The sequence below is a fragment of the Myodes glareolus genome, chromosome X (assembly GCF_982192425.1).
Source record: "Myodes glareolus chromosome X, mMyoGla1.1, whole genome shotgun sequence".
NCBI lineage: Eukaryota > Metazoa > Chordata > Mammalia > Rodentia > Cricetidae > Myodes > Myodes glareolus.
In genome coordinates, this window is record NC_142053.1 from 117,277,559 (window position 1) to 117,285,282 (window position 7,724).

At 37.8% G+C, this 7,724-nt stretch overlaps 1 pseudogene; it reads right to left on the reverse strand.

Annotated features, from left to right (window-relative positions):
- Positions 1 to 1,939: 1,939 nt before the first annotated feature.
- Positions 1,940 to 2,149, reverse strand: LOC125404601 (small ribosomal subunit protein eS28 pseudogene; annotated as a pseudogene).
- Positions 2,150 to 7,724: the final 5,575 nt, after the last annotated feature.

Sequence of the window (7,724 nt, forward strand, 5' to 3'; positions counted from 1 at the left end):
AAATTTGCCCCTGTTGATGCTGTGGCTATTGCTTCAGGGCCTCTCTGCTCACCCAGAGAAGCTCATCAAAGGCCTGTCTCAAACAATGGAGCTTCCTTCTTGTAGACAAACTTGAGTACCTGACGAAAAACAGGATGTTTACTCAATTCCCTGAACATAGATTTAGATATCCTTTGTGTCAAAACCCGTCAAGAGGGCCAAAGCTCAGTGGTGGAGTGAGTTCATTCCCAGTGTCACCAAAAGCAGAAAAATAAAAATGAATAAATAAAACCTGCTAGGATCCCACTGTCATTGATACAACTAACAACAACTGGCAGTGCACAATATTGAAAGACTAGAAAAAACTGGAACTCTCATAGCTGCTGGGGAGTGCGTGTGAACCTGTTTATGCATTTTCAGTGAAGTCTTACACATCCATGACTAAACATTTATTTATTTTGGTCAATTTCAGTCTGGAAATATTAATGGCAAAGTCAAGAAATAATACATAAGTTTTAAATTGTAATTCTGAACAGCATAAAACTCTTGCCATTCCAATGGTTCTCAACCTGTGGCTCACAACCACTTTTGAGGATCAGAAGACCCTTTTCACAGGGGTCACCAATGACCATTAGAAAACACGGATATTTACTTTACAATTTATAACAGTAGCAAAATTATAGTTATGATGTAGCAGCAAAGTAATTTTATGATTGGGGGTCACCACAGCATGAGGAACTGTATTAAAAGGTCACAGCATTAAGAAGGTTGAGAACCACTCTTTTATACTCTTTTCTGCCTATAATGTGAGTCATCTCTATGTCCAGCATGTATACATATGCTAATGTATACTATCTGGCCTAGGCAGTAAGGAAACAAAAGGAAAAAGCACATTAATTTTATTCTACGATATTACATTCCATTTTATTATTATTTATTGTTAATCTTAGACATCTATTATAGAAATTAGACTTTAGCATGGGGATATTGAAATGTATTCTTTTTTCTTTTTTATTGAGCTCTACGTTTTTCTCTGCTTCATTCTCTGCCTCTTCCCTCTCCCTTCAACACTCCCCCAAGGTCCCCATGCTCCCAATTTACTCAGGAGATCTTGTCTTTTTCTACTTTCTACTTCTCATGTAGATTAGATCTATGTAAGTCTCTCTTTGTGTCCACATTGTTGTCTAAGTTCTCTGGGATTGTGGTTTGTAGGATGGTTTTCTTTGCTTTATGTTTAAAAACCACCTATGAGTAAGTACATGTGATAATTGTCTTTCTGTGTCTGGGTTACTTCACTCAAAATAATGTATTCTAGCTCCATCCATTTTCCTGCAAAATTCAAGCTGTTGTTATTTTTGTCTGCTGTGTAGTACTCCATTGTGTAAATGTACCACATTTTTCTTATCCATTCTTCGGCCGAGAGGCATTTAGGTTGTTTCCAGGTTCTGACTATGACAACAAAGCTGCTATGAACATAGTTGAGCACATGTCCTTGTGGCATGACTGAGCATCCTTTGGATATATACCTGAAAGTGGTATTACTGGGTCTTGAGGAAGGTTGTTTTCTAATTTTCTGAGAAATTGCCACACTGACATCCAGAGGGGTTGTACCAGCTTGCATTCCACCAGCAATGCAGAAGTGTTCCCTTTTCCCCACAAACTCTCCAGCACAAGTTGTCATCAGTGTTTTTGATCTTGGCCATTCTTACAGGTGTAAGATAGAATCTCAGAGTTGTTTTGATTTGCATTTCTGATGGCTAAGGATGTTGAACATTTCCTTAAGTGTCTTTCAGCCATTTTAGATTCTTCTGTTGTGAGTTGTCTGTTTAGGTATATACTCTATTTTTTTATTGGATTATTTGTTCTTTTTTTTCAAGAGTTAAAACAATACAAATGTTTTATTTAATAGTCGCAGGTCATCATGGGCCAAGTGGTGGACACTCAGGACCCAGCAGGAAGGTCAACGCAACCTCCAAGCCTCCCATTCTGACTCCAATAGAGTGAGCACATCTCCCTCTCTAACAGAACCTTTGACATTTCAGGTGACGGAGCGGCTGGTGTCATCCCTAAATTCCACACGTACCTGCGTGCACTATCCCTGCGGACCGGTCCTGCCCAGCACTTTGGTTACTCTAACAAGCTTGATGGGCTGCACCCGACTCGTGTCCATGATGGCGACGAGCAGGCGGAGAGCAGATTATTTGTTCTTTTGATGACCAATTTCTTGAGTTCTTTGTATATTTTGGAGATCAGACCTCTGTCTGATATGGAGTTAGTGAAGATCTTTTCCCATTCTGTAGGCTGTCATTTTGTCTCGTTGACTGTGTCCTTTGCTTTATAGAAGCTTTTCAGTTTCAGGAGGTCCCATTTATTAATAGTTTCTCTCAGTGTCTGTGTTGCTGGGGTTATATTTAGGAAGTGGTCTCCTGTGCCAATGCGTTCAAGTGTACTTCCCACTTTCTCTTCTATAAGGTTCAGTGTGGCTGGCTTTAAGTTGAGGTCTTTGATCCATTTGGACTTGAGTTTTGTGCATGATGATAGATATGGGTCTATTTTCATTCTTCTACATGTTGATATCCTGTTATGCCAGCACCACTTGTTAAATATGCTTTCTTTATTCCATTTGATATTTTTTGCTTCTTTGTCAAAAATCAGGTGTTCAAAGATGTGTGAATTGATATCCAGGTTCTTCTATTCAGTTCCATTGGTCCTCCTGTCTGTTCTTATGCCAATACCAGGCTGTTTTCAGTACTATAGCTCTGTAGTAGAGTTTGAAGTCAGGGATTGTGATGCCTCCAGAAATTCTTTTATTGTACAGGATTGTTTTGGCTATCCTGGGTTTTTTGCTTTTCCATATGAAGTTGAGTACCATTCTTTCGAGATCTTTGAAGAATTTTGCTGGGATTTTGATGGGCATTGCATTGAATCTCTTGGAATGTATTCTTAATGGCTAAGTAAGGACTACTATATTGTTCTCATTTTTTTTACCCTGCTGATTCAGAGCTATTATTCACTGTCCTTACTTTGACTTCATGGTGGGGAGAGTAGACCTCCATGCACCTTTACTTTGTTATGTATAGGAAAGCCATAGTATATAACAGTGCTATGTATAAAATTATTCATGATGGCAAGCATCCACTAGGAGTTTTAGAACAGTGTCATCTACAGATAAGGACACAGGGTACCTCTATATATCTCACTTAATTTTAATTTTAAATATTTTTTATTATTCTATATGAAGTAGAGGGAGACTCTGCTTTCATTTCTTAGCTTCCCAGACCCAAATAATCACACAGAAACTATATTAATTACAACACTGTTTGGCCAATGGCTCAGGCGTATTTCTAGCTAGCTCTTATATCTTAAATTAAGCCATTTACATTAGTCTATGTATTGCCATGTGGCCACAGCATTACCTCATTTTCTATATATCTTGTTTCTTTGGCAGCCGACTGGTATCTGCTTGATTCCACCTACTCTCTTGATATATCTCTGTTTAGATTTCCTGCCTAGCTTTACTCTGCTAAGCCATTGGCCAAAACAGCTTTATTTGTCAACCAATAAAAGTAATACATATACAGAAGGACATCCCATATCATCTCCCATTTTCTGTTAAATTAAAAAGGAGGGTTTTCACTTTAACATAGTAAAATTGCATGTATAAAACAGTTTTCAAGCAATAATTATAGTTACAATATTTAGTCCATTTACATTTGACAAATTATGGTAAATTATCATCTATCCTACCTTTGTGAGTCTGAAATTTTACATCTAACTGATCTTTTATCATAACTAAGGAAATCTATAATTATAACTTACTAGTCTTCAACTCTATCAAAGACCCCAGCAGGATATACTATTACCTAAGCAAACAGGAAGTACATTGTAAGCAACTTTCAAAACTCTAGAATTGACAGAGACATCTTGTTTTCTCGACAGTCATCCAAAGTTCTTTTGTAACATTGGAGCACCCATCTTCAGCCTACAGGACCATAGTAAATGGCAGACTTTTCCATGAAGCAAGAAATTGAAAGACTGTTTTGCCTATATTGGCAGTTTGTCAGTCACTTTCTTCTGTGTCGTGCAGAAATGTCTGGCAGACTTTTTTTGTTCTTTCATGAATCAGAAACCCTTAATGACTATCTCACCTTCTTTTGTCAAGCTCAGCAGTCATTTTTCTGTAGGTTCTGCATGTCCAGTTTATACAAAATATTGTCAAACAGTCCAAGCAAGTACAGTTTCTTGTCCAAATGACTAGCAAACTCCATAAGGAGCCTCTTCAATGTCCATAATCCTCTTGAAGTAGATTGGTGCTTCTAGAAGCAGACATGTTTCACTGTGGAGAAAATTCTAAGTTCTTAAAACATTTTAAATGCCATATTCTGTAGGTCATTGAAGTGCTGAAGATTGTCTAACTGAAATATATCTCTGTATATTTAGAAAACCTTAACTAATATAATTAAAAGTTTGATTATTATAGATGACTGTCTATTAATTTGGATTTATTAACTATTTATTACATTTGTAAATGAGCCATACAAACACAATACCTTAAACAAGAGCAGAAATACATATACACTATAACAAAATCGACCTTAAATTTGTCTCAATACACCAAGATTCATCTCTATATCAAATGCAAAGTATTCATCTCTATGTCATATACCCCCTTATTTTTTTTAGATATTGACCATGACCATTAACCATTTTTAACCAACCCTTTGAAAATGAAAATAAACACTTACAAACAATTATCTTGGGAATTTGGACATCATTTTCTCCAAATTGCTTCCTGCTATTTGTTGGGCAAAGTAATTTCAGGGTTCATGGAGACCTTTCAGGGAGTCTTGTTCCAACAAACTACATTAGCCTGGAAGGAATTCACAGGTTCTGCTCCTCTGTGGAAACAAAAGCAGAACCTCTTTTCCAAAGTAGCATATCCTTAGACCGTAGTGAAATTTCATTTGTATTTTAATAAATAAAGCTTGCCTGAAGATCAGAAAGTAAAACAGTCCCACTGGTCAGCTTTACAGACCAGGCAATGGTAACACACACCTTTAATCCCAGTAACCATACTAGTTGCCATAGGAACCAGGCAGAACCTTTAATCCCAATGGTGCATGCCTTTAATCCCAGAACTAGAAGTAGTATAAAACAGGAGGAGACAACTCTCAGACTCAGCCCCATTCTGAGATTCCTGGTGGTAGGATCACCATTTTTGGACTGAGGTCAAGGTAAGAGCCAGTAGCTGGCTGCTTTGCTTCTCTGACCTTTAGATTGAACCCCAATTTATGTCTCTGAGTTTTTATTAATCATGCTTCATTAGGCTCAAATTTTGAACTCAGAATAGCTTTAAATATATATGTTGGTTTAGCTTAGCAGCTCCTGAATTAAATGTCTCTCTGTAGTTCAAAAATACAAAGAAAACACATTAACATACGATATTCAAACTCTCTGTGTATTTTCTATCTTTAAATGGCTTTCTTCTATTTCTTTTCTTTTATTTTTAATTTTTATGTTTGTTTAATGAGACAGGGTTTCTCTGTGTATCTTTGGCTATCCTGGAACTCACTCTGTAGACCAGGCTGGCCTTGAACTCACAGAGAACCGCCTGCCTCTGCCTCCCAAGTGCTGGGTTTAAAGGCATATGTCACCATGCCCAGCCACTCTATTTCTTTTTTATGGACTTTCTCTATTCTTTTTCTTTTTCCTCCCAAACCTACATATATTTTTAATCACAATGTAAACCATTTTGAGATTTTTTTTTCCCATCTGCATCTGTCTTTACTGTATATCTCTATCTTTTTCTGAGCACGAGTCTTTAAGATCTGCTAAATGGCCAGCTGGTGGTGGCACATACCTTTAATCTCAACATTCTGGGAGGCAGAGGCAGGTAGATCTCTGCGAGTTTGAGGCCAGCCTGGTCTACAGAGTGAGTTCCAGGACAGTCAGAGATACACAGAGAAACCATGTCTTGAAAAAAACAAGAGGAAGAAAGAAAGGAAGGACTGAAGGAAGGAAGGAAGGAAGGAAGGAAGGAAGGAAGGAAGGAAGGAAGGAAGGAAGGAAGGAAGGAAAAAAAGATTTGCTAAACGATATGGCTAAGATTAAAGCTGTAGCTTTGACGGCTGTCTCCATCCCATTCCTTAACTTTCTGAGAGTCTAGCTTCCTGGCGGAGGTACTGGCGGGAGCCGTGTGTTTGCCAACAACTTTGTGGAGTTTCTAGATCCAAGCTACCACCAAGAAGCCTGATGCTGGCTGCTCATAAACACCATTTAATTGTTTGATGGCAGGGCCTCTTAAAAGAGCTGCAAGGTTTTTTACCACTAAAGCTGAGTCAGGAAGCCTGTCTTAAAGGAGCCGTGCCTCTGCTTGCTGCCAGCAAACAGAGCCTACCAGAGAAAAGATGATTACCAAGAAGCTGTGCTTGACTCTGTTGCTGTCCGTCTAGAATCCATTTTTTTAAAGCTTTCTCGGGCTTTATGTAAAAATTCTTGCCAGATGTTTGGGCATCATTTGTAAACAAAGACTGGGCTTTTGTTTCCTGGTCCCCCAGACCCAAATAATCACACAAAAACTTTATTAATTACAACACTTTTGGGCCGATATGTATTACCACGTGGTCATGGAATTACCTTATTTTCTACATGCCTTGTTTCCTTAGCAGCTGGCTGGTGTCTGCTTGAGTCTACCTACTCTCTTTCTATAAACTTCATTCATCAACCATTAAAAGCAACACATATACAGAAGGACATCCCATATCAGCAAGACGTATGTGTGGAGGTTAGAGGACAACTTTGTAGAAAGGGTTCTCTCCTTCCACTGTTATTCAAGTTCTGAGGATCAAACTCAGGTCATCGGGTTTATGTTACATACTGTTTTAGCCACAGAACCACCTCATCAGCCCCTATATCTCACTTTTTAATGAGAAGTAAAGACCTACCCAAGAATAGACCTGAACCTAAAAATGTGCTTTTTGTATCCCTCAGGAGAAAGGTGGGAATTGATAGTGTGTCCTGGCTCCTTAACATTAAAAAAAAAAAAATCAGACTGCCTCCAAGAAATGTTATCCTAGGAAACAAATGCAACTCTGTAAAATTTCTTATCAGACCCTTACAAAAGCAAGCATTTCTGGCATTTTAATGACAGATGGAACCTCTAAGGAATTTTCATTTCTAGGTGGACTAAGAATTTTCCCAATGATTCACTTTTAAAATGATGGCAATGCCCACCTAGTTTAATACCATAGTCAAGAAGATGTCTCTTTCTCTTTTTTAAAACTTGATGGATTAGGTGTTAGCAAGATTATACTTGCCAATTGAAGGGCTTAAATTGGGATTGAAATGCTAAATTTATCTTTGACAATGATAAGCATTCCAGCAGCTTGAAAGAGAACAATAAATTAGCCTTTGAGCCACAACGAATCTTTTAATAGAATTTTATTTCAAGAATATAAGCCCAGGAAAATTCCAGATGTTCATTTTATAGAGCCAAAATGAAGAATAGAACAAGAAAAATCTATAAAACAGAAGCCGCTATTTGGAGGGAAAAAATGAAGTGTTCAGGAAAGGAAAAATGAACTTAGGTTTTCTTAAGAGAGTGTAAAAGATGAAAGGCTTTGGGGGAGTAGAATCGATCATCTCTATGCTTGTTGATTAACTAAGTAGATATGGCCCTTGGCACTTTATGTAAAGAGATACCCACAATTTCAAGGGTTTACTTTCTACCACTATCTCATTATTTA